The sequence below is a fragment of the Ascaphus truei genome, chromosome 1, assembly GCF_040206685.1.
Source record: "Ascaphus truei isolate aAscTru1 chromosome 1, aAscTru1.hap1, whole genome shotgun sequence".
Lineage (NCBI taxonomy): Eukaryota > Metazoa > Chordata > Amphibia > Anura > Ascaphidae > Ascaphus > Ascaphus truei.
The window spans coordinates 383,361,917-383,369,070 of NC_134483.1; positions in this window are offsets into that span (position 1 = coordinate 383,361,917).

The window sequence follows — 7,154 nt, forward strand, 5'->3', positions numbered from 1 at the left end:
AACCCCTAGGCAACTGAAACACAAAAAAGACAAAAGCGCAAACGCACATAGTGAAGTTTGTAAAAATGGGTGAATATAATTTTAGGGTATAATATCTGCGTACATCAGATTAATGGGTATAAAGCATTTCATGTGCAATACATGAGTTTACCAAACGCCGCACTGCCGCCTCCAGGCCTCAGGAATTCTCTCTCACAGCATCCAGGACAAGCTGTCTCAGTCGTGGTATGGAATCTCCACTGCGGTGCTGTATCCTGATCAATCTCCTTCCCCAATCGCTGCCGTCACTGAATTCCTGAAGAAGAAGCTTATGCTTCGAAATGCGTTGGATAAAGATTTTATAAGTCCTAGAACTGTATCTCCACACTCTGTGTGGCATATCTGCATTGGACTGATTTCTCACACAAAAAACTGCATTCGGCAAACTGCAGTAAAGCTACGATCACGCTTTACGTCCCAACCTCCCTTTGCGGCCGGTCGCAAAACCCCGCGGGACACGTGACCTACCATCAAAGTGTTCCGAGACGCAGTGGCAGTCAGAAATAGACCCAAGGAGTGAGCGGCAGTGACGGCAGCGATTGGGGAAGGAGATTGATCAGGATACAGCACCGCAGTGGAGGTTCCATACCACGACTGAGACAGCTTGTCCTGGATGCTGTGAGAGAGAATTCCTGAGGCCTGGAGGCGGCAGTGCGGCGTTTGGTAAACTCATGTATTGCACATGAAATGCTTTATACCCATTAATCTGATGTACGCAGATATTATACCCTAAAATTATATTCACCCATTTTTACAAACTTCACTATGTGCGTTTGCGCTTTTGTCTTTTTTGTGTTCCATGTTGGGAAAAGCCTGTATTATGGACTTATGTTTTTGTTAACCATTTATATGCTGAAGGTAAGCTCTATTTTATTCCACCTTTTTTGAGGCTAAATAAAAAGCCTATATTTAGACAAACCCACGTATCATTGCATTGTCCCTGCAACACAGTCCCTTTCAAGTTTTTTTTAAAGAACAAATATGACTCTAAAGAAAGAAATATGGCAAATAACAGTATTTCCTTTCCATCCATGTGGCAACAACATGGGTAATAGACTCCTTCTCCTGATGTAGGACAGGAAGAAGCTTACACCTGCCCTATATTGGGCACCCAGCACCATTTACCTGTGCAGTGTTTTTTCCTGGGCTACCTGGTGGTAGCAGCGCGTGCTAGGATTCTAGTTTTATTATTTTTATGAGGCTCCCTCAGGGGGTCTTAGGCCAACAGGTAACACCCAAAGGGTGGGTTATATGGGGAGAAAGGAGTCAAGGACATCCTATCTTGGGCAAAAAAGCATCAGGATGGGACAACATCATAAGTGAGGCTGGTTCCCCTATACAAAGGCGGCAGAATTGCTTAAATCTATTGGGGCTAGTACAGTGATGTCAGCCAGCGTCCTCAGGACTCCCCACAGCACTGTGGAGATGCAGCGACTGTGAGTGCTGCAAATGGCCATCGGATGGAGGAGGGTATCGGTCCAACATCACATCCCAAGCAGGCACAGCCTGGCAGAGTCAGCCGAAGTCACCCTGGTGGTGTTGGCTGTAATTGACGTCACTTCCGGCTGTCACATAGGACGTTGTCGGCGGCATTTTAAAAAGAGGGATCAGCTGGCAAACAAGGGATGTGAGAGGAGACAGACGCTGGGACTACGGAGAGTGAAGCCTGCCATGGGAGACCAGGCATTTACACCATTTATACCGGGATCATAACACTGAGCAAAACAAGATGGTAAAACAAATGATCATTTATTCACTTAAAATAGGCTAACACACAGTGAAACACAAAATACATGAGAGACACACTTACTGGGGGACTGGGGCAAAAAAATAGCCTTTCCAGGTTGAAATAAGCAAAGAAACAAAGTTTTTAGTTGAAAAAAAAGAAAATGAGAAAGAAAAAAAAAAAAAGAAAATGAGACAAAAAATACACAAAAGTGAAACACAAAATACATGAGAGACACACTTACTGGGGGACTGGGGCAAAAAAAATAGCCTCTCCAGGTTGAAATAAGCAAAGAAACAAAGTTTTTAGTTGACCCGGACTTGACCCGAAATGTCCTGGAACTCAAATCGGCATGAAGTTCCTGAAGCCTCCGGAGGTGCTGAAATCCCTTGACCGGGAGAATGTCCCAAACGTTGTGGAACTATTTTTGGCCTGCAATCCTAGCCACGACCGCTACGTTCAATTCTCAGAACTTGGTCCCGAAAAGAGGGACTTACAAAATTTTCTGCCTTGAAATTTCTGAAGCCGGCTCGCTGCTATTTCTCCAAGAGCATCTTTTGGTCATTTCAAATGAGTTTCTTTGCAAGAACAAGGGCATTACCTCCGAGCTCACTGAAAACAATGAAACATAGAGTCTGACCATTTCCCACGCTATAGGAAAGCCTCAGACCCTATTTCATCCTTGGTAAATTGGAGCACCAGTTACTTTCATATACACTCTCACCCATGTGGATATCTCGATCACCTGCTCACTAGTTGGATATCTCTCTTGTGATTGTTTCTATTCTTTCTCCTGGGCCATATACACCAAGCTCCAATAGATCAAGGCAAATAACGCTAGGTTACGTAAATTAGTAACAGACGTTTCTTTTTCATAAGTATAACACATATCTACAGAGGTAATTACATTATATTGCATTATATGCAAAAACAGCGTCCATTGTTTAACTCATTAGCATAGGCTTAACATCAGGTTCAATTAGCACTGCCTTGCGTTTGTTTCAAATAACATGGCTCGCTTAATGCCTGTTTTACCTAAAGGTAGTGTTATTCTCATCCAGATAAGAGAGTAAAATAGACTGTCACTTTGTTATGGTTATCAGTTTTCTCTACCCTATAACAGTAACCAGCGGCCTATCTTGTCATCCTGGCACATTGGACATGAAAACAGGTGACATGTGGAAGTGCAAGGTGGAGAATATCACCACTATGTCACTTCCAGCAACAACACTACTACTAAAGTCGCCATTGTTAAACGTCAAGCCGGGGTCAGCCAGAGCTGTGCAGGGGGAGGGGAGACAGTGGGATAGTAATAGGGCAGACAAAAATAGGACAATTTGGGGGCTGGTGAGGCATTGGGTGTAGCGAAGTGAAAATTAGCCAATCAGATCGGAGCTAGAGTTTAGGATGCAATAAGCAAATAGCATGGAGGGTATGTGTAGGACGGAGCTTAAGGAGTAATATGGAGTCAAGGTGATGAGGAAATGTTTATGGCTATGATAAAGTTAAGATACCTGGCAACCAGCTTCACATAAGTCATAATAGTTTAATTCAGTCCTGTTTACGGACTCCTACCCATAAAACATTTTTAATACTTGCCTAGGAATCTGTATGCTAAATTTCTGTGCTCTGATAAACATATTTTTGTTAAATATGAAAGTGCAATATACTGACAATTCTGATGAGGTAAAACACAGAAGTCTAAAAAAAAAAATATGACTGCACAGCATTGTCTTAAAAAGGAGGAGTTAGTTGGACAGGTATCACTCATCAGGACTGGAGCCCTTAGCTTTAGGGGCTTATTCTGTATCAGCTGAATCGGCCGATCGGGAACTTTTTCGGATGATATTCCCCATTGACGTCAGTGGAGCATTTAATCTGAAAACTGCGTGATCTGCCTCTACCGCTGATATAGAGTAAACCCAATAAAGTGTTATCCTTTTTGGGACCTGAACAAACTAATAGCACTGATATAATCAATAGTTTAAAGCTATACCGTAAAAAAAAAAGAGAAAATGAGACAAAAATAAGTATGTTTTTGTAAACATTATGTAGTGCCCCTCTGGGGACTACTAATTAGTGTAAGAGGGTTAACAGGGTGGGATCACACTGGTATTGCCCCTCCCCACTATGTGATCAGTTATGTCACCATGAAGAGATAGAAGGGTATATATTGCTCTACCCAATGTTCTACAGTAGAAGCAGGTTTATTGGAATTTCAGTTAGAGGGCCTCACTATTAGTCATGTATATATGTTTAAGTGTATAGTTATGTGTTTTAAGGACGTCCTGTCATTATCTATTGTATTTAGTTAAGGAACGTGCTCTATTATTTATAAAATGTTTTACCAGAAAGTAATACATTGGGAGTTACCTCTTGTTTTCAAGCATGTCCTAGTTAGTTAGTGCCCATCGTAATTGCCCAAGATTGTAAGAACAAACTATAATTATTATTAGAAAGAGAAGTAAGCAAGTGCTCAGCAGGAGTTTTTAGAGTAGCAGCACCGAAGCCTAATCGGAGGGTCCTTTGTAAACTCCTAATCTGATATGTATGGACGAAGAATAGTGTACAGCAAGCATGTCAAACTCGCGGCCCGCGGGCCGCATGCGGCCCACAACGAATATCTTTGCGGCCCAGCCAATATGACCCGGTTACGGTGGCGGTGAGGAGGATGCGGCAGCTGGTAAGTATTCTCTATGTTCAGTAGAATGAGTGAATGCTGCCGGGGGGATTGGATGAAGGGCCGCATGGGATTGAATGAAGGAGGCGGGGCTTAGAATGCCGGCCGGGATGCAGGGGATTGGTCGCAGGCAGGCCAGAAGAAGCCGGCGGCGGGGCTTCCGCTTCGTGCAGAGCACACGGTGAGTGTGTGTGTCTGTCTTCCCGCTCCTGGCTCCTTTGTCTGCTGCGCGGTGTCCCCCGCCGGGCGGGCATACACAGGGACCCGGGGCAGAGGGGGGGTTGCCCCCTTGGCGCTCCCCCCCTTGTCCCCCCTCTGGCACTCCCTTTGCCCCCCCTGATGCTCTCTTTGCCCCCCCTGGTGCTCCCTTTGCCCCCCCTGGCGCTCCCTTTACCCCCCCTGGTGCTCCCTTTGCCCCCGGTCCCCTTGGTGCGGGGGATGGGCTTGGGGGCGGGCAGTGGTGGTGCGTGATCGCTGGCGGGCGGTGGGTGCAGCGGGAGGCGGGTAGCCGCCTGCTCAGATCGCAGGCCTTTTCTCTATCCCCCCCCCCCTCCAGTCACTCACATCCGTCGCCGTTGAGAGAATGGGGGTGGGGAGGGAAGGGAGAGAGAATGGGGAGGGTGAGAGAAAATGGGGGGGAAGTAGAGAAAGAATAGAGGGGTGTAACAGGGGACTTACCCTGTTCAGAAAACTTGCTTCTAATCCAGCAGTGTGCTGGTTAATTGACCAGCACCTGGCTGATTAGAGGTGTCAGAAAAAGCCTGCCTTTGAGACAGGAAGTAAGACTCCTTAGCTCACACCGGAGCTGAACTAGGAGACAGAGCAGAGATTCCTGAGTCGCACAATTGGGGAGACTGACCAGAGGAACTGCTGTCTTGAGCTGCAGAAGGACTGGACTGTATGCTGATAGCAAGACAAGGGGACCAGACCTCAAAACATGGACAGACATTGCTGTAGCACACAAGGGTGCTTACACAGGAGAGCAGAGAGGACTTCCCCTACAGCTTCAGGAGAACAGATAAGACTTTCTTTTGGAACTGTAATATATCTGTATATATGTTTATATGTTGGGGCTGGTAAATAGCTTAGCTAACCAACCCAGTCAGAGAGGGCTGAGCTACATGTGTAGATAGTCTCCAAAGCAGAGATAGGTTTTTTGTTTGGCTTATTTTCATATATTTTTGCTGTGTTTAAAGCGACAGGCACAATAAAGCCTTGTTTTAATTTCACCTTTAATCAGTCTCCATTGTGTACCTCTGCACATGTCCTCCTACAAGGGGATTGAGCGAATGCAGGTGGGGAAGGGAGAGAGAATAGGGGGAGAAAATGGGGGGGGGGGGAAGTAGAGAGAGAATGAGGGATAAGGCCGCCAACAGGGGGGTCTGCCGGGGTTGGCGTCCCAGGCCCGGTGAGTCAGTCAACCACCCTCTCTCTCTCTCCCATCCTCCCTGTCTCTCTCACTCTCCCTGTCTCTTTCTCACTCTCCCTCAGTCTCTCTCACTCACTCTCCCACCATCTCTCACTCTCCCACCCTCTCTCACTCTCCCACCCTCTCTCACTCTCCCTCCCTCTCTCACTCTCCCACCCTCTCTCTCTCCCTCTCCCTCCCTCTCTCGCTCTCCCTCCCTTTCTCACTCTCCCTCCCTCTCTGTCTGTCTCCCTCTCTCTTGTTAACAGGGGGCATCCTGACACTGGTTAATGGGTTCAGAATCATTCACATCTGGCTATTTTTTTTGTTCGGTTAGTGAGGTCATCCGACACACACACACACACACACACACTGTACTTTTCGAAATAAACCTACGTTTCTATGAAAATTGGAGTTTTTGTTTTTTTGCGGCCCACATAAACTTACACCTTGTTTATTTGGCCCGTGTTAGCCTTTGAGTTTGACATGCTTGGTGTACAGTAATGGAATAATGATCCCAGAGTGGTGTTCCCCCCAATATAGGTCCACCCGAAATAGGAAATGAGGGGGTAGGTAGATCAAAGGTAATGCCACTCCGAGGGGGGGAAAAAAAAAAATCGTGAAACACATTAGAAAAGTTAATTAAAATCAATTTATTAAACTACTTTTTAAAAAAAACTGCCCTCCTAGAGCTCCTATTCGGTTCTTTCCCTGGCACACCTGAGATACTGTAGGGCATTATAGACACTAAACAGGAGATTGCTAATCTAACTAATGGAAACAAGCATAAGTACCTCCCCAGCATAGGAGTGAGAGCTACCAGGGGAAGAAGCACATAGTAACTTTATGATTTGCCACCAGTTAATATATCTAACGTGTTTTTGTGTGGTGAGCCTTATCAACGGATGTGAATAAATCTTGTTTGTACTATAAAAGTTCCTGGTGCCCATCCTTATGCTATCTGCATATCCACGCCCAACCTGCACCGACCCAGCACCCTGAACAGGTATGAGAGACTGAGCAAAGCCATGTATATACAAAAACAAATATGTACAGTATACAGTCCATCTGATATAAACTCCTTTTAAAGCTGGGCAAGGAAGGTTACAATTGTATCCTGATGTTTGGATTGGGGTTGATGGCCTTTCACTGCATGAAAAGTTACTTACTTACTTACTTTCCGCCTCTTCACCCACGGATGGGTATAGGCGACTTCCACAGAAAACTTCAGCATGAAAAGTTAGGTTTTATTCATTCTGTAAATATAAAGTATACTATGAAACCTTAACTTTACTAAATTT